Raw genomic sequence first — 19,990 nt, 5'->3', positions numbered from 1 at the left:
CTCTCTGGGGCTTTAAGTCAGCAAAACATCAGTCCGCACCTTGCATGTGAATAAATGTGCAAAGGGAGCGGTGGTCTTGTGTTTCTCTCGTTGCCAATCTCTTTGCATCCCTACCCCGGGCCCTCCGTGTCCTCCTGCAGGCCAGTATCAGACTGGACATCTGCTTGCGGCCAGCTGCTGCCCGCCCCTTCCCTATCCGGCCTGTTGTCCAGGACGTGAGGCCCGGGGGCTGCGGGGGTGTCCGCTGTCACTGTCACCATCGCTGAGGGCTGAGTTTTGCCCTGTCATCCAGCACCGGGAAAGTCATCTGTGGAGACAAAGCCACCAGTGGTTCCTTTTGCAAACCGACCCGTAAAGCTCTAATTGGTGCTGAGATCTGGATTTCCACTCTTCCTGGGTTTCTAAAGGGGAGTCAGAGGTGTCATTCGGTTTCTTACAGAGACGATCGTGGAAAATGTGTCCACTCTTCCTCTCTTCCTGTTCCGTCTTCTGTAAGAACAATCCCAAGGTCTCCACCTATTTCCAGAGAGTTCCTGATCGCCGTGGGAATAGGGTGATGTTTGGGAAAGCATTATGGTTTCCAGGGCAATGTGTGTCCGGGAAGGGGCTGGGAAGTGTGGCTGGGAACGGGTGTCGTAGGAGGGACCACACTGCAGAGGAAGCTGCCGCACCCGATAAAGGGCTTTGTTGGGTTTCTTCTGATGCTACGAGGTGGTTCTCTCCAGCCCCACAGCTATCCAGACTGCACTCTCACCTCTCCCCCAGGATGACAGGGCCACAGGAGACTCGAGACCTGGAGGTGGGCACCAGACTTGGAGAAGCTCCCTGCCCTGTCCCTGGGGCCTCGGGTACCAGGGATGCTCCTCTAGAGTGTCTGTGGGGTCTATGGGGAGAAGGCAGATCGTGTTTGCCAGTAGAGGGGGTCCAGGAACACTGATTTGGGGTCAAACCATTTTGAACTGGTTTGAGTTCAAGTGAATGCATTTGCAAAAATGTGACAGGCAGTCTTGTTATAGAAATAAACATGGGGAAAGCCTAGTAGCTCAGGGACCACCCGGCAGACAAGCTCAGCTGACAATAGAGCCTCGATTCACTTCCTGATTGGCGCCTCCCGTTCTGAGCTGGAGGAGTGGCTTACAATATTCTACTGAGTAAATTTATTCATCGCAAGCTGAAAACAATCATATGGCTTCTTTACAAGCACACATGTCAGGTGGAATGCCCAAGCTGAAAGGGAGTTATTTTTGTCCTAGTATTCAAAGGAGGGCCCTCCAGTGTGTGCATGTATTCGATCACTGAGCTCCTTCTCAGGGACGCTGAAACCAACTGGGATGGCAACCCGGCACCGCTCGTCCTGGGCATGTGGATGGCAAGCAGCTCTCCTTTCCTCAATCCCCCTCAACACTGAGACCCCTTGCAGCTGTGTTCTGAGTGCTTGCTTTATGGTCATCTTCTCTGAGGAGTCAGCTCTCAGCCCAGCACAGAACGATTTCCAAATTTCCATCTTCTCTTGCATTCACTTGTGTGGGATGTAGCCTCCAGCATGTTGAAGCTGAACTCAGCACCTTTCACACACTAGAAGCCTCTGGCTCAGAGCTCAGCGTTCAGCATTCTCCTTGCTCCAGCCTCTCCATCTCTGGTCCTATGCTCACCAAGGACCACGGCATTGCCACACACCTTCCTCCCTTATCTGCGGTCAGGCTCCGCCTCCAGCTCCCTCAGTCTCTACCACTGATTCCTTTGATTCCAGTTCAGGAATGTCCCCTGGCCCAGCCTGTGGTCCCCTCTCCTGGAGCCACAGCCCATTCTTTGCCTTGAGGCTTCTGGGTGAGGAGTGAGCCCATCAACTCTGTGCAGCGGAGGATGGCCCAGTCCACCTGGACACCTGAGGGTTGTCACTGGCCAGGTGAGACCTCAAGGTAAAGAGGACCTTTCTCCCTGGCCTTGCAAAAATGAAGGGCTTTTCTCTTCTATTGTATTTGCTCACAGAGGAGGCCTGAGTACTTGAACTTGTACCCCTCCATCCCTGAATCCTGCCCTTCCAGGCCTTGGTGAAGCCCTCGCTTAAATTAGGAGGACGTGGGCCACAGCTTTGACTTCTGCAGCAGCCGTCCAAGAGGGCCACGGGCCCAGATGACCCACCTGCTGGAGGCTGAAAGGCTCACAGGAAGATGACCGATGATACTGTGGCCCAGCCATTGCGGGACAGCCTCTGATCCTCACGCTGGACGGTCCCACCAGGGACATTTATCCCAACACTGGGCAGCTTTAGACACTGCAGAGAAGGGACTGGGGACACAGGAGACCCTGGGGTCCCCTGAATGTGTCAAGGTGCTGAGCAGGAAAGAAGTTGAGGAGGAAGCCTGCCGGGCAGGGAGGCAGGGCTGTGGGAGAGGTGGGTGCCTCACATGGGCTTGCCATCCCATCAGGGCTCTGAGGATGGTGCTGGGGCAGGCCTGCTTCGTGGGGTGAACCAGGGCAGGTAGTCACTTCTTGCTGTGAGGAACTCTGGCTCCGCTTCCGTCCACCATCTCTGCCTGGATGTCTGACTTCCGGGGGTCTGGAGGAGCAGGTGGCTCTGGGCCCCCAGGGCTCACCCACCACCAGCTCGGTGCTAACTGCTCCCCCAGGTGAGCTTTTTAGGTCAGGGAAGACAGTCAAGTTTGAAAAGGGCAGAGAAAAGAAGATCTCATCCTCTTGATGTGAGAACCGTGATGGAGGCAAGGAAAGGCATGTGATGAAGATGCAAGGTAACTGGGTGGGTGAATGGTTGGGTGGATGGGTGTGTGGATGGGTGTGTGGCTGGGTGGGTGAATGGGTGGGTGGCTGGGTGGGTGAATAGATGGAACAGGTACCACCAGCTCCATGAGGCTGGCTGTGATGGGGTTATCTTGAGAACTCTGCTTTGGGAACTCATTGTGGCAGCAGTGTATACAATGGTGCAGAAGGAGATGGAGAGGAGGGAGGGGGACTTGGAAGCCTATTTCCATATCCCAGATTCATAATATACCATGTACACCCCACGATGGCAAATGTGTGAATGGAAACTAGAGAATGAGCCAGGAAGGCATTCTGAAGGAATAAAGTGACTGATGGTGACCGCAGCCACGAAATTAAAAGACATTTGCTCCTTGGAAGGAAAGCTCTGTCAAATCTAGACAACATATTAAAAAGCAGAGATAGCAGTTTGCCAACAAAAGTCCTATAGTCAAAGCTATGATTTTTCCAGTAGTCATGTACGGATGTGAGAGTTGGACCATAAAGAAATCTGAGCACCAAAGAACTGATGCTTTCAAACTGTGGTGCTAGAGAAGACTCTTGAGAGTCCCTTAGATAAAGGAGATCCAACCAGTCAATACCAAAGGAAATCAACTCTGAATATTCATTGGAAGGTCTATTGCTGAAGCTGAAGCTCTAATCCTTTGGCCACCTGATGTGAAGGGCTAACTCCCTGGAAAAGACCCTGATGCTGGGAAAGATTGAAGGCAGGAGGAGAAGGGGACAACAGGAGATGAGATGGTTGGATGGCATCACCGACCTGATGGACTTGAGTCTGAGCAAGCTCCGGGAGCCGGTGATGGACAGGGAGGCCTGGCGAACTGCAGCCCACGGGGTCACAGAGAGTCGGACAGGAGTTAGCGACGGAATAGCAACGACACTCGGTCAGCAAAGCGGAAAGACGAAGCAGGGAGGGTCTGAGCAACTCAGCAAAGGCAACTCCAGGGTTCCAGCTCTGGGACGGGGGCTGCCACTAACCAGAATAGGGTGATCCAGACGAGAAGCAGGTTTGGGGAAAATGAAAGAGTGTGAGTTCAGACATGCTGAACTTAGTAAACACCTTCTTGTAAAAGTATCGCATGTTCTACAAAGTGATCTAAGGCGGTTAACAAAAAACTACATGCCCCGCAAGCAAAGGAGGTTAGGAAGCCGGGACTACTGGGAGACAGGATGAAGCTTGCAAGGCTTCTGGAAGTCAGCCTAGGCGCTTTTCCTGGCTTGTCAATAGTCAGAACAAAGGGGAGACCCCTCCACCCCACAGGGTTTGCGAGAGGAAGAGGGGAACTGTTCATGCTTGGAACAGCCTTGGATGGGCAGAGAGAGCCTATACATGTTCCCCTTCCTACTGTTAAACTCTCCTTGTTTTTTTTAATACATGTATTATCCACCTGACAGAGGGTTAGATTCCTGAGGGGAGGGGCTGTGTCTCATTGCAAATTCTCTCTGCCCCACCCGCAGCTCTAGCGTGCAGTCACCCTTCACTGCATGGAGTAGCTGAGGCTGGCGGATCACTGCAGAAATGACCTGGCGCCCTTAGGTCTGATCCTTTCTTGCACATCTGCTTCTGACACGAAAAGGGAGTCCCTGCCGTGATGAGAACTCAACAGCAGTTCAGCTCCAGAGCTGGTCCACACCATCGTCTTCTCCCCCAGTGCAGGCGTGCGAGGCTTGGCATGTTGCTGGAGACAGAAACACGTGGGTATTATGTGGGCAGAGCAAGGATTTGTAAAGTCTGCCGAAGGTTTCATAGTGTGAAATAATTCCTCACTTTATTTGCTTAAGCTTTCCCTTAGCAGTGAGCACCCAAAGCCATGCTTAACTTACTAACCTATTTGCTTATCCTGTAATGTGATTTCCAGTCCTAAAGCTTCCTAGGATTCATGCTGAAAGTTTCCGAGGTAAACACACCCTGCGTCATCCTTTCAAAACTGACCACTGGGGTATCAGCTAGTGGATGTGACGTGCGTTTTATTATGATTACTCTCACTATCCATGTGAGTCTTTTATCATTGAAAATTAGTAAATTGTTGAGTGAAAAAGATTTACAGGCCCTTAAAAATGCACCTGGTTCAACAAGGACCTACTGTAAAGCACAGGGAACTCTGTTCAATATTCTATGGCAGCCTGGATGGGAGAGGAGTTTGGGGGAGAATGGATGCATGGATGTGTTGGCTGAGTCGCTGCTCACCTGAAACTGTCACAATATTGTTTGTTAACTGGCTATACACCAATACCAAGGGAAAGCTAGAAAAAATGCACCCAGTTCTATTTTTAGGTTACTTAAAGACTGATTTCTGTATAGTGAATACCTGCAATAATTACCTATGCTTTCCAAAATTTTGAGGGGGATATAACTTTTGCTGGGAAGTCAGGGGAACTGTATTTAACCAGATCTCTCCTGTGCATAGAAACGGAGATTCATTTGCCCCCTCCCACCCAGAAATGAGGCCTGGGTATTACTACTTGCTCAGCAATGTCCAGTGTGACCTTTGATCTTTGGGGCCATTGCTTATTTTATGGTTTATTCAATTCAAAGTATCAGACAACTGTTAAGTGCTGACTCAGGGAAGAAAGCTAGAGCAGAACGGCCTCTGCTGCCCAGCCACCCCCCTTAGCAAGCCTCTCGAGGGATACAAATATCTGCACGGCAACTGCACCTCCTAAGGCTATGGGCTCAAGGGAAATTATCCTTCTGAGTGCCTGAGCTGCTCAGGGGTTCTAGAAACCTGCCTGGGAAGGTAGACGTGGACAGTCTATCCTGTTTGACTGGCCTTAAGTTGCTCTGAACACACCAGAGCAAACACAGAAAAATATCCTGGTCTCCATGAGAAGCATGTGGATCTGTGTTCCTCCTGGAATAACTGAGAGAAGATCTCTGGGGTGAGTTGTTGCAAATGGATTCCTTGTGTTGTGTGTGTGTGTGTGTGTGTGTGTGTGTGTGTTAAATGAGGTGCTTCTCCTTTGACCCAAGTTGACTATATATCTAATCTTAAGGGAGAAGCAGACATCCTAGAGTTTCAAGATCCAGGAGGCTACTCACAAGTCCACTAGGGTGGCAGAAGGAGCTGAGAATAAGAACTGTTGGAAACAGAGAAGAAAGGAACCGAAATAAGCCCAGGAGATGGCTTCATCTTCCTGCTGTCTCCTTTAAGAGGGACGGAGAGTGGATCCAAGGACGGAGGTATGGAATTACAAACCTTGGGAGCCTCATAGAGTCCCCTCAATATGGAGATGAGAGAGGTGGGTTCCCATCCAGCCCTGCCTAGGACCAGAGCAGGGAACAGACCTTAGTGAGTGTCGGCGAGGACAAGGCCGTGCGTTCCTGAAGCCCCTCGGAGGTCATTTCCCTTGACCCTGCCAGAGCCATCCAGACTCCTGGTGCCCACAGGAGAGAAGGTTAGAAGAGGGAACCGGATCTAGGACTTGCCAGGGTTGTCATGGCACTTTCCCTGTTGCAGTTGTTGATTGCTCAAAATAATCCTTCAGGGGAGAGTGTGATTTGTGATTGAGGAAGCCAGGCAGGGAGGTTAAGAAACTTGCCCCAGGCTAGCTAGCTTGCGAATAGAAGCCAGGATTTAAATCCAGGCTGAATCCAAAGCCAGCTGGCTTTCAAGGCCTGCCTTGTTGGAGTGCCTCCGAGAGGCTGACCTGCAGCCTTGAGCAGGATGGCTAGTGGGGTGGCGCTGGGGCCCATCAGGGAGAGGGGGGATGGGGGCTTGATTTGGGGACAGGAAGTAGAAGGAAGAGCACCAACACTGGGTAACTATGTACAAACAGAAATTTAACGTCTCAGTTAATTTCTACAAATGCCCTTCAAGGACCAGAATATTCCTATTTTGCAGGCACAGAAGTAGGCGTCTTGCCTAAGTTCACATGGATCTGGGAACTATGTTCAGGAAAATCTGATTCCAAAATCCCTGCTTTTTAAAAAAATTTAATTGAAATATAGTTGATTTATAATATTGTGTTAGTTACAGCAAAGTGATTCATTTACACACACACACACATATTTATACAGATATATATATGTCTGGAGGTCATGCCTGTGATTTCAGCCTTTGGAGAAAACTAGGAAAAGAAAGTTGAAGCCAAAGACAATTGACACAGAGAAGGAGGGGGAAGAGGACAGTGCTGATCTGATAGGAAGAAGGGGGCGGTCCCTAGAGACCCCAGCGGGGCAGGCAGCTGTGGCTAGTAACTGCATTTAGGAGGCACTGCCTCTCTAACTCTCAGGAAGAATTTGGAGAAACAGAAAATGGGGTTGATAACGACTTCTGAATGTTGTTTCCTTCTGGGGCTCTCCTGACCCATTTAGCACTTTAGATTATCCGGGGACTTGTCTGCAGTAAATACTGTAGTAGCTCAGTGGTAAAGAATCTGCCTGCAGTGCAGGAGACCCAGGATGGGTCCCTGGGCTGGGAAGACCCCCTGGAGAAGGGAATGTCAGCCCGCTCTAGCATTCTTGCCTGGAGAATCCCCACAGACAGAGGAGCCTGGCGGGCTGTAGTCCATGGGGCCGTAAAGAGTTGGACACGTACACACGTGTGTACATATGTGCATATGTGTGTGCATCCATATATGTACACTCTCTTCCATTATAGGTTATGACACAGCCCCCTTTTTTTGTTGTTTCTGCTCAGTGTTGCAGTGTGGCTGTGACTTTCTCCAGCAACAGACAGGAGTCCCCACTCCAGGGACTGGCACCCCCCTTCATTCTGAGGATGGTTTGTCTTACTCCTTGTCTCTGGCGGGGGCGGGGTCTCCCTGGCTGCTCTGGGGGGGGCTCAGTGGTGAACAGGGGAGTCCAATGAGAGTCCTAAAAACAAATTGAGGGCGGCCTCTATCCAGGCTGTACTTGGACGTCTGTCCTCAGAGTGACTCCTGGTTGTGAGACTGGTGTGAGATTTAGAAAAGCATGGGAACTGTCACATCATATAAATTGTCACGCCTTTGAGGGGACCATGAGAGATTTTCTTGCTGAAGGCTCATGATCTGTGTTACAAGGCAGGCACTGCCCATCCAGCAGGCTATATCTCATGAAATCTTGGGAGTCCAGAGGAAAGGGCACCTTCTTCATTTAATTTCTAGTGAAATCTAGTTGTACAATGTTGTGTTAGTTCCAGTTCAGTTCAGTTCGGTCGCTCAGTCGTGTCCAACTCTGGCGACCCCATGGACTGCAGCATGCCAGGCCTCCCTGTTCATCACCAACCCCCGGAGCTTGCTCAAACTCATGTCCATTGAGTCGGTGATGCCATCCAACCACCTCATCCTCTGTCATCCCCTTCTCCTCCGGCCTTCAATCTTTCCCAGCATCAGGGTCTTTTCCAATGAGTCAGTTCTTTGCATCAGGTGGCCAAAGTACTGGAGTTTCAGCTTCAGCATCAGACCTTCCAGTGAATATTCAGGACTGATGTTAGTTTAACATCCAGTGTTAGCTTCAAGCATACAGCAAAATGATTCCGATATATATGTGTGTGTGTATATACTCCTTCTTTTAGAGTCTTCTCCATTACAAAAGATATTGAGTTTAGTTCCCTGTGCTATCCAGTAGGTCCTTGCTGGTTATCTATTTGAAGTATCTAAGTGTGTATAAGCTAATCCCCAGTCCTTAATTTATCTCCCCCTTTCCATTTTGGTAGCTGGGAGTCTGCTTTCTGTCTGGGAGTTTGTCTCTGGTTAGTAACTAAGTTCACTTGCATCCCTTCTTAGATTCCACGCATAAGAAGTCTGGGAAGAGTGTCTTTTAAAGCCACAGAGCTGGGGACCACGTGCACTGTTCGTTTCTCCAGCTGCTGGAATGTCACGGGTTCTTGGGCTCAAGTTCCCAGCCCAGAGCAACTTGGAAAGCTGTAGGTCGACCAAGCAGAGAGGTGGACTGGAGCCTCGGAGTGTAGAGGAGGGGAAGGGAGGGCAGAGTGTCAGTGTAGACAGCAAGGCCTGGGGCCCTCCCCAGGGGGTGGCCACAGTGCTGGGCTCCTGTAGGGGCGGGTGGTCCATGCAGAGCACTGGAAGCCTCAAGGCCAGAGGAGATTCGGGTAGACACCCAGGCTCCAGGGGCCCGGGCCCCAGGAAGGTGGAACCACCGGAGACGAGCCTGCGTTCAGCCAGAGACTTGGACCCTGAGGGCCAGTTGTCTGTTCTCTTGCGTGAAAGCAAGGGCTTCGCTTCTTCTCTGGGTCCACCTTAGGAGTCTAGATGACAAGCCATCTTTCTTTGGAACTTCATGAATGATGCAAATTGTCCCATGCTGTTTCTGTGAGGATATCAAACTTCGGAAGGTAGATGATGGAAGATGGTTTGAATTATCTGTTTGTTTGTTTTTTCTAGCACTTACTGTTTTTTTTTGGCTAATATCAGATGTTCATTTCTTACTTGAAGCTGAAGGTCTCTGGCTTTAACTGACGTTTCACTGGACACTTTCAGGTGTCAAAATGAAACAGAATTAACCTTTCTGTCCTATTCACACATTATAATTACTACCACATTCCAAGAGTTTATGTACACTGCTGGGTGACTACTCCAAGAAGGTCTGAAGCAGATGGTTGAAAAAATACATTCTGCCTCAGATCTGTCAGCTGGCCAGTATTTTCCCATTACGGGTAGTAATGACATGTGCCACTATTAAAGCTAACCTGACCTTTTAAAGGAAGGCCCAATCAAATGTCACTTCCAGTATTCCAAAATGGCCTTGCAAAAACGTGTTCTCACACCGCAAGCGATCTTAGGAGAAGCCATTTCCCAAGAAAAGCCAACTCAAGATCCCATGAAACTTTGGTGGGGTTGAGTTTCCTCTATCAGATTACGCCCTGAGCTTCCAAGGGGATTACAGATTACAAAGCAAAGGGAAGGCCTTTTCTTAGTTGGAAGAAAAACAAATAAAATATGTAAGATGTTTATATTTCCAACAGCTCAAGTATGTATATACACACGCATCCCCCACACCACCAAGAATATGAAGTTTTCATGAGCGCCTGCAGCTCTGTCTGCTTTCTGCACGCCAGCCTTTAGCATAAAAAGCTGGTTGCATCTGCAGCAGTGCAGCAGTTCAGCACTGGGGAAGCACAAAGGCCCCTGAAGTCTCCCTGCTTCCTTGAAGCCCCTCCCTGCTCCCTGGGAATGACCGTGGCCTCTTTCTGTGCCCCACCCCCCGCCCTCTAGAAGGGTCCTCTCCGGCTCTTCCTCACTTTCCTGCCCCAGAAACGCATTATTGACTGCTGGATACACCATGTGGTGGGTATACCATGTGAATGCAGGTGTGTCTAGGAAAACGAAGCAAGAAGATGCTTTCCAAAGCAGTGGTCTCAACCGTCCTCAGAAGACAATGACCCTGATGGACATTTGCATCACAGGTTCAGCTTCGCAGGGTGGTCTCGGGTCCACCGTGCTCTTCCAGTCCTCACTGAAGTCTGAGCTCTCAAGGATTCTGAGACCAGTTGTCTTCAGTGTTGACTATGAAGGGAAATGGGACTTCAATCTGTGGACCCCAGGACATGAGGACTAGGGGCCTGTTTCCTAAAACTTCTCTTCTATGGATTTGTGGCTTCCCTCTTAGCTCAGTTGGTAAAGAATCCGCCTGCAATGCGGGAGACCTGGGTTCAATCCCTGGGTTGGGAAGATTCCCTGGAGAAGGAAATGGCAACCCACTCCAGTAATCTTGCCTGGAGAGTCCCATGAACAGAGAAGCCTGGTGGGTTATATATAGTCCATGGGGTCGCGAAGAGTCGGGATAAACCACCCCCACCACCATGGGTTTGGGAGTTGCTGGCAGTCCAGCCCCTGCCCACCATCTTCCCCTGGAATTCTGGACCCTGGGTGGCATTACTTCCTCCCACCCTCCATCCTCTGTAGGACTGATCCTCCCTCCTGCCTCCCACCTCTCTGGTTGTTCTGTTCTGCCGATGCTCTGGCTAGTGGGAGCCTATGTTTCCTCTTTCCCCAGTCAAAACAGGTTTCATCCAGATGAGGAAAGCCATCTACAGCCTTCCCGCTGCCTGCTCTACCAGCTCCAGCAGAATTCAGCACCATCCCCACCGTGTACTCTGCTTTGAGTCACAAGAACATCAGTGATTTGAATGCACTTAAATGCTAGGTACTTAAAAGATCGAATGTGGGGGGTGGGTGGGAGGGAGGGAGGTTCCAGAGGGAGGGGATGTACGTGTGCTGTGTGCTGTGCTCAGCTGCTCAGTCCTGTCCGGCTCTTTGCAACCCTATGGACTGTGGCCCTCCAGGCTCCTGTGTCCATGGGATTCTCCAGGCAAGAACACTGGAGTGGGTTGCCATGCCCTCCTCCAGGGGATCTTCCCAAGTGGATTCTCTACCAACTGAGCTACTGGGGAAGCCCAGATATAGGTATCAGTTCAGTTCAGTCGCTCAGTCGTGTCTGACTCTTTGTGACCCCATGAACCGAGGTACACCAGGCCTCCCTGTCCATCACCAACTCCCGGAGTCCACCCAAACCCATATCCATTGAGTCAGTGATGCCATCGAACCATCTCATCCTCTGTTGTCCCTTTCTCCTCCTGCCCCCAATACCTCCCAGCATCAGGGTCTTTTCCAATGAGTCAATTCTTCATATCAGGTGGCCAAAGTATTGGAGTTTCAGCTTCAAAATCAGTCCTTCCAATAAACACCCAGGACTGATCTCCTTTATGATGGACTGGTTGGATCTCCTTGCAGTCCAAGGGACTCTCAAGAGTCTTCTCCAACACCACAGTTCAAAAGTGTCAATTCTTCTGTGCTCAGCTTTCTTTATAGTCCAACTCTCACATCCATACATGACTACTGGAAAAAGCATAGCCTTGACTAGACAGACCTTTCTTGGCAAAGTAATGTCTCTGCTTTTGAATATACTATCTAGGTTGGTCATAACTTTCTTTCCAAGGAGTAAGTGTCTTTTAATTTCATGGCTGCAATCACCATCTGCAGTGATTTTGGAGCCCAGAAAAATAAAGTCAGCCATTGTTTCCACTGTTTCCCCATCTATTTCCCATGAAGTGATGGGACCAGATGCCATGATCTTTGTTTTCTGAATGTTGAGCTTTAAGCCAACTTTTTCCCTCTCCTCTTTCACTTTCATCAAGAATCTCTTTAGTTCTTCTTCACTTTCTGCCATAAGGGTGGTGTCATCTGCATATCTGAGGTTACTGATATTTCTCCTGGCAATCTTGATTCCAGCTTGTGTTTCTTCCAGTCCAGCATTTCTCATGATGTACTCTGCATATAAGTTAAATAAGCAGGGTGACAATATACAGCCTTGATGTACTCCTTTTCCTGTTTGGAACCAGTTTATTGTTCCATGTCCAGTTTTAAGTGTTGTTTCCTGAGCTGCATATAGGTTTCTCAAGAGGCAGGTCAGGTGGTCTGATATTACCATCTCTTTCAGAATTTTCCACAGTTTATTGTGATCCACACAGTCAAAGGCTTTGGCATAGTCAATAAAGCAGAAATAGATGTTTTTCTGGAACTCTCTTGCTTTTTCCATGATCCAGCGGATGTTGGCAGTTTGATCTCTGGTTCCTCTGCCTTTTCTAAAACCAGCTTGAACATCTGGAAGTTCACGGTTCACGTATTGCTGAAGCCTGGCTTATAGGTATACGGATGGCTAATTCATGCTGCTGTACAGCAGAAACGAACACAACATTCTAAAGCAAATATATTCAAATTTAAAACATTTTAAAAAATTTAGGTATTCATCTTGTCACACTAGGCAGTGATTATCTTGAGGGCATCGAATTTTGTAACATTTTATATCTTGCCTAGTGAGCATATGATTATAATATTTTCTTGGCCTTTATTTGGTGAATAAATGAAGAAATGGGTCAGGTGTGCGTGACTGAACCTCATCACCACCTCTCAAAAACATGGGGCCGTTTCTGTCTCATCAGTTACAGGTGTAACAACACTCAGACCCTTGGGTTCTTCTTCTGATGAAATGAAATCACAGGGACGCAATCTTGCAAGCTAAATACTCAGAAAATGTCAGCTCCCTCCTCCTGCTTTTTTTTTTTTTTTCAGCATCTCAGTCTTTATATATAGCATTTCACTATCAGCTGTGGCTGAGCATCTTACCTGTAGGAGAGGGATGATGTCCTCTGCATCTTGGCCTCAAACTCTCCAGCAAGGACTCCAAGCAGAATTTCGGGTGCATGAGGAAGCAGGTGGTTTTTCTGAGCCAGCTGCAGCTCTTTCCTCGGGGGCAGTGGGAGCAGGAGGGAGGCCCCCACCTTGTCATTCTGTGAGCCTCACTTCTCAAGTTTCCACGCTGGAGCCTGGGCCACCATGAGCCTCTGTCCAGTTGCCCAGGGGCTGAGCCTCATCCCGGGTCTGCCTCTCCCCTCCATGGGTTGGGCTATGACCGTGACCATGGCCTGGAACCGTGGAGGTGAGGTCCAGTAGGTCATTGCCACCCCCAGAGCCCTCTAGGGCTTGACCTCCACAGGGTCAAGCACAGATAGCACCCTTCATGCTCACCTGCCAGACACAGCACCCGCTGGTGCAAACAAGATCCATCGCGTCCTTGGGACAGGCCGGGGCAAAGGAGCAGGTGTCTTTAGCCACACTGAGAAATGACATTTGTACACATATACACACACAGCACACACACCTGGAACAAACATCATATAAAAAAGCACACAAGATGTATCCTGATATTTTCAATTATTTTTGTTCCACCCTGGGCTAGTTTAGTTTGTTTTGGTTTTTTTATGTCAGTCCTGGCTCTCTTCATTGATTTCATATCAATTTAGGTTAGTGGCTGAGCTTTGTTTGCAAAACAATGTCTTAGGCAATTACCTCCAGGCCCAGAGGAAGACATTCAGCCCAGCTTGATGGGCACGAGGTGAGGGTTCACAGGTGGCTGAGTTCATGCCAAGGTGGCCACAGGGGGCTGGGACTAGACTGAGACAAGAAAGAGTCCCAATAGAAAGGCACAATATTTAAAGAGGCGCCCACCGTCCATGCCTGAGGGCGTCTCTTTAAATTCTGCACCCCAGCCACCTCACTCAGCTCACCTAGCCCAGCCCTCTTCCCTACGTAGTAAAGAAAGTGAAGTGAAAGTGTTAGTCATTCAGTCGAGTCTGACTCTTTGCGATCCCATGGACTATTAGTTCGCCAGGCTTCTCTGACCATGGCATTCTCCAGACAAGAATACTGGAGTGGGTTGCCATGCCTGTCTGCAGGGCGATTGTCCTGACCCAGGGATCACATCCAGGTCTACTGCAATGCAGGCAGATTCTTTACCATCTGAGCCACCAGGGAAACCCTGCATGGTAGAGCCAGCCCATTTTGCAGATGAGAACTCTGTGACCGAGGGACAGAGACTGTGATAGAGGCCACAGCAGCTGAGGCAGTACACCAGCCCAGACCTGGTGGACCTGAGACAGAGCTGCTCCCAGCAGTGGCCCAGCCCTGCGGGGAAGGTGAGGCCCACGCACTCCTGGCAGGACAGTCAGCTTAGGCAGAGACTCAGCCTATGTGAAACCAAAGGGAACAGCTTCTGAACAACGCAGTGGCATGAAATAGAGGCTCCTGATGAGCCGATTAAGTTTCTGAGGATGGGATGGGGCGTCTTGGTTTGGCGGTTTCCTAGACCACACATGCTATTCCACAACCTCAGGCTGGGCTGGCTTAGCCTTTCCTGCTTATGACTGGGCCCCTTCCCAGTTGCCGGGAGCCGGGGCGGGTGTGCAGAGGAGGGGAGCCTCTGCAGCAGGGATGCAGCCAGTGTCCACGGAGGATGCTCTTCCTGGTGACACAGCACGTGCCTCCTGGGCTCGGCTGTTTCCCAGGTTAGTGAGTCTCAGAGGAGAGGCTGCAGGAGGCGTGGGAGGTCCACTGGGCCTCCTGTCCCCGTGGCTGCTTCTCTGCCAGGTGGCCCTCTCCCCCCGGGTCTCCTCTCCAGTCTCAGTCCCTCTTCCTTCCTGGCCTCCTTTCATCCTGCTGCAGACAAGCCTCAGATTCCATCTCAGGAAGCTTCCCTTCCCACGTGTCAACACTTGCCCCCAGCTGGGATGCTGTGGTCCCTGTGAGTCAAGGTGGAATATGTCTGCCTGGGACAGATGCTGGCTGATGGTGGCTAAAAGGGCCTAAACTTTCATCTGATGCGTGGGGTACCGGACTTTGATGAGCTCCCACGGGAATCAGGACTTAATCACAAAGTCAAGACACAGTTCTCCTCATTCAGTCCATCGGTTTCCCCAGGTAAGAACTGGAGATGCTAATGTAGGTGGTGGTGGTTGTTTTTCAGTCTCTAAGTCATGTCTGACTCTTTGCAACCTTGTGGACTGTAGCCCACCAGGCTTCCCTGTCCACACTACCTCTGAGAGTTTGCTCAGATTCATCTTCATTGAGTCGGTGATGCTATCTAACCATCACTTCCTCTGTTGTCCCCTTCTCCTCCTGCCCTCTATCTATCATCAGGGTCTTTTCCAATGAGTCGGCTCTTTGCATCAGGTGGCCAAAGTATTGGACTTCAGCTTAAGCATTGGTCCTTCCAGTGAATATTCAGAGTTGATTTCCCTTAGGATTGACTGGTTCTATCTTGCGGAGTGGACACCTTCCACAATTCCCATCCTAGCCTAGTGTTACAGGGAAAGCAGGTTTGCAAGAAATATTTGTTGGAATATTAAACAGCCCACGTAAAAACCAGTCCAATTAAGAAAGTCCAGTGGTAATTGGGAAAGTTGGTACAGAGGAGTCTGCAGAGAAACTTAAGCTCAAGAGGAGAGGGTCTGTTTGCTTCGGTTTAGTGGTCAAGTTTTAGAGAGAACAGAACCTTGATCCAACTCCTGGTCAATTGCTGAAACCTTAGTTTCCTCATCTGTGAAATGGGGACAATACAGCATTGGCCTATGAAGGAGTGAGTGCAAGACCCGTTCATAATGACAAAGGTTGGCAGCTAGTTCTGAAACTTGGGCTTAAGTGTGTCCTTGGGCGAAGGTGGCCAGCCACTCTCACATTCCCTTACAGAGTCAGAAACAGAGCTGGCCAGGGCTCCCTGTTGAGGACCCTTCCTTCCCTGGAGGGTAGCTCTTGAAGACCAGGCAGTGGGCTATGGACCAGTGACCTTCTCTGAAGGTCAACCCATTCTGACTCTGCCAGTGGCCAGGGCCAGACCTTGACAGCTTGAAGATCTAGGTAGGGGTGCTAATACCAGAACTGCTTTTTTTTTTTTTCCCCCTGACTCTAGAATTTTTAACCCTTTACAATCCAAGGTGGTCTTTAAAGATTGGAAAGATGTGCTTCTTCATCTAATTTCTGTTCAGGGAGCCATAAATGAAAATCAGACACATTTTCTCTTTCTTTTTTTTTTAAAGTTCATTTTATTTAATATAATTGAGTTACAATGCTGTGTTCATTTGTACTATATAGCAAAATGATTCAGTTATACATATATTCTTTTTCATATTCTTTTCCATTCTGGTTTATCACAGGATATTGAATATAGTACCCTGCACTATACAGCAGGCCCTTGTATATCCATTCTGCACCTAATAAGTTTTAGTTTATTCAAATTCTGTCTTGATCTCCCTTGATTACCGGTGTCATTCTTGCTTTGGGGAAACAATTTGGAAAATACAGAAAGTGAACACATGTCCATATACACAGCACAGATACACATACACATAGACATCAGCTATGGCCTTCCGTTAACGAGAGGAAGACGCTGCTGATATCTTGTCTTACTGAAATCTGGCTTCCCGGGTAGCTCAGTTGGTAAAGAATCTGCCTGCAGTGCAGGAGACCCTAGTTTGATTTCCGGGTTGGAAAGATCTAGAGAAGAGATAGGCTACCTACTCCAGTATTCTTGGGCTTCCCCTGTGACTCAGCTGGTAAAGAATCTGCCTGCAATGCGGGAGACCTGGGTTTGATCCCTGGGTTGGAAAGATCTCCTGGAGAAGGGAAAGGCTCCCCACATACCCCACTGTATGTGACCCATGGGGTAATAAAGAATCAGACATGACAGAGTGACATTCACTTTCACTGCAATCTGTCTTGTTAATACATTTTCCTGATGCAAATAAGACTCCTATGTCTTAATTTTTCATCTTTTTTTGTTGTTTAAAATTGCAACATTAACTTTTTATTCTGATCTTAAAGGTGCTTCATAAACAAACTAAAGGCTAGACAACAGACCACTGGCTATTTGCATCCTGGTCTATTTACCCTGCTCCCTGATGTTGGATACATAGATCGAATTTAAAATCTTAAATACTGACATGGTTGATGTTAGGTGGTGGTGGTGGTTGTTTAGTCACTAGGTCACGTCAGACTCTTTTGCAATCCCGTGGACTGTAGCCCGCCAGGCTGCTCTGTCCATGGGATTTCCCAGGCAAGAATACTGGAGTGGGTTGCCACTTCCTTCTCATAACATTAGGAGTATACTTTATATCAAATTCTCCTAATATGTTCCTTGAAAAACATTTAATTAGGTCTGATGGTGCTAATAAGGGAGAAATAAGAAATTTGCAGTCCTTCCAGAGAAAATGCTTGTTCACACGGCCTGTGTCATCTGACAGTATATGGTGGCTTCCTGGACTCTTCCGGTATTTGCTGTAGAGTTTCCACATCAAACTGTGTAAAGCTGTGAACTCTTAATGACAACCACAGTCCAGCACCGTAGGTTGCTCTGTTAGTCCTCGTAATAGCCCTACAAGATGCGTGTGGTTATCACTTTCGTAGATGAGCAAAGAGAAGATCAGAGACACCTGACAACTCACCCCAAGTTGCAAAGCTGGTGAGTGGAAGTAAACTCACAGAGCGGCTCACACCCCCCCAGGGAAATCACCTGGAGAGGAAAGGACGTGGAGCTTGCTGTATTCACCTAATCCTCTCATTTGATGAGGGATCCAGGAAGGGGAAAATGAAGATGTGTTCATAGTTTTGTTTATGGGGCTTGGTAAGAACAAAGATGCGCGTTTTTCCTAGCTTTTAGGCACTCACTCATTCTTCTTGACAATGACTCATCTTGTTGTTCATTTGATGGATGGTTCGGCTCCCTCCAGGTACCAGGCTGGGAACAGAGTGGGGAGGGAAGCAGACTTCCAGGGACTCGTGGAGGGGCAGACATTGGATCATGTCACACTCGGGGGTGTGCACGTGCACCCCCAGACACACACACAGAAACACACACACTATACTGGGGATTGCTGTTCTAGGAAACAAAATCCTTCCTGAGGACTTCCGGAAGAGTTTCCTGGGAAAGAAATATGTGCTGAAACCTAAGGGAAGAGCAGGAATGAGCCAGACGAGAATGAAGAGGTCACTCCAGCGGCAGCAGCGTGCGTGGAGCCTATAGCCCGAAGAGCCGGGTCAGCAAGCCACAGCCAACGGACCAATCTGCTCCCTGCCCCCCGGCTTGTGACAATAAAGTTTTATTGGAACACAGCCTCATCCATGTGCTCATGTATTGTCTGTGGCTGCTTTTGTGCTAGAACAGCAAAGTTGAATCGTTATAACAGAGACCCTGTGGGCCACTGGGATGGAAATGTTTATTATCTGGCCCTTTAGAGACAAAGCTTGAGGAATCAACTCTGGGAACGTGGTGAGGACCTGGGGATCGAGGGGCTGCGATGGGGCCGCAGCAGAGGAGGGAATCTCAAAGGCCACCCCAGGGAGTCTGGTCCTTTCCTGAGCCCAAGAGGAAGATGGGGAAGGTTTTGAGCAGACCAGAAGGGGATTAGATTAATGATTTTAAAAGACTGTACTTTTCACATAATAGTCACTCTACGCTTGCTCTTTTTGATTTATAACAGTTGTGTAATGAGCATATATATATATATACACACACACACACACATATATATAGATAGATATATAAATTTTTGTTCTGTACCTCTGAGAAACCCTGAATAATAAGTGAGTAATTTCATCCATGGCCACATATATGTACATAGATATATAAATTTGTTCTGAATCTCTGGAGAATCCTGACCAATACGTGAGTATTTTCATCTGTGGCCATATATATATGTCCATAGACATATAAATTTGTTCTGTATCTCTGGAGAACCTTGCCTAATACGTATTTTCATCCCTAGCCACCTTCTTCAGCTGACTCTCTGCATTATTATTTTCTTAATGCTTTCTCTTAAATTGGCTGACTTGCTTGTGTCTGCTATAAAAGGAACTTGGTACCCCTGCTCGAAACTGAACACTATCACTGGCCCCAGATGAAAGCTAAGGACTTCGTCCCCTTTGGGCGTCACGCTAGGGCTCAGCCTTGGGGGCCTGATCGCTTTCTCTGGTGAACGGGGTGGTAAGCGAGCCCTGGGTTTTCGGGGCAGACGAGCAACAGTGATAGACGTGAAGGCAGTCAAGTTCCACCAAGTTCGGCAATCAAGTTCTGCTTTATGATTTGATGCCTCTGTTCGCCCCCCGACCTGTAGACACAGTGCAGATCCCCCCTCCCCTACCTGCCGTGAGCTGACCCTCAAGGATGGAGGTCAGGAGAAGGACAGGCAGTGGTTCCTGAACTTCCTTTTAAGACAAATCACAGGAGAGTGGGCTAGAAAGACGGTCTGTGGGACTCCCATCCTCAGAGGTCCTGGTCTGGGGAGAGGTTGGGAGCTGACCGAGTTGGCAGGCATTCAGCTTGCTCTGGGGCAAGTGGCCGGCGACTGCACTCAGGGAAGCCAGGCTGGGGGACGATCCACGAAGGGGCTGCACAGACCGCAGTCCTGGAGGAAAGGCCTCCAGCCCAACAACAATAAATTGCTCTCAACCCACCTGAGACAGCGCCTGGCTTCATTCGTAAGGATGTGGTTTGGAAAAGTCATCTAGGCCCTGGAAATTGCACGTGATTCTGTCCACTTATAAGCGTGATTTTGGTTTGAGGCATTTTATTGCCAGATTCCTGGAATGAGACATTGTTAGATATTTACTTAGGAAAAGCAAGAGTTCAGTAAAATATAAAATGGGCTGGAACTACTTGTAGGGAAGAGGAGTATACACCCTCTGACTCCTGGGATACCCCCTCCGCTCAGGCAGTGAGAACCCAGCTACTCCCTGTTTCTCGGCGGGGAGGCCTGAGCAGTGGTTTGTTTTACCCCCTGTAGTGGGCTGGACGCTGGCCTGAAGGTGACGTAGCCACATCCTGACCCCAGGAACCTGTGAGTATTACCGGGTATGCAAAAGGTAGGGTTGAATGGAGGATCACGAGGAGAGGAGACTGTCCTAACTTGTCCAGACAGGCCCTAAATCTGATGCCATGTCC

At 49.0% G+C, this 19,990-nt stretch overlaps 1 long non-coding RNA gene across 2 annotated transcripts; it reads left to right on the top strand.

Moving 5' to 3' along the window:
- Window positions 1–5,296: 5,296 nt before the first annotated feature.
- On the top strand, window positions 5,297–18,168 carry LOC138415628 (uncharacterized). 2 transcript variants are annotated; one of them, XR_011247373.1, is made up of 6 exons: window positions 5,297–5,658; window positions 5,773–5,959; window positions 7,419–7,502; window positions 10,718–10,867; window positions 14,722–14,976; window positions 17,934–18,168. It is a non-coding gene; the product is annotated as an uncharacterized lncRNA (long non-coding RNA). The 2 variants fall into 2 exon arrangements; XR_011247374.1 differs by lacking the exon at window positions 7,419–7,502 and having other exon boundaries at window positions 5,316–5,658.
- Window positions 18,169–19,990: the final 1,822 nt, after the last annotated feature.

The sequence above is a fragment of the Ovis canadensis genome, chromosome 1, assembly GCF_042477335.2.
Source record: "Ovis canadensis isolate MfBH-ARS-UI-01 breed Bighorn chromosome 1, ARS-UI_OviCan_v2, whole genome shotgun sequence".
Taxonomy (NCBI): Eukaryota; Metazoa; Chordata; class Mammalia; order Artiodactyla; family Bovidae; genus Ovis; species Ovis canadensis.
The sequence above is the reverse complement of the archived record's forward strand: the minus strand, read 5'-3'. Positions and strand labels throughout refer to the sequence as shown.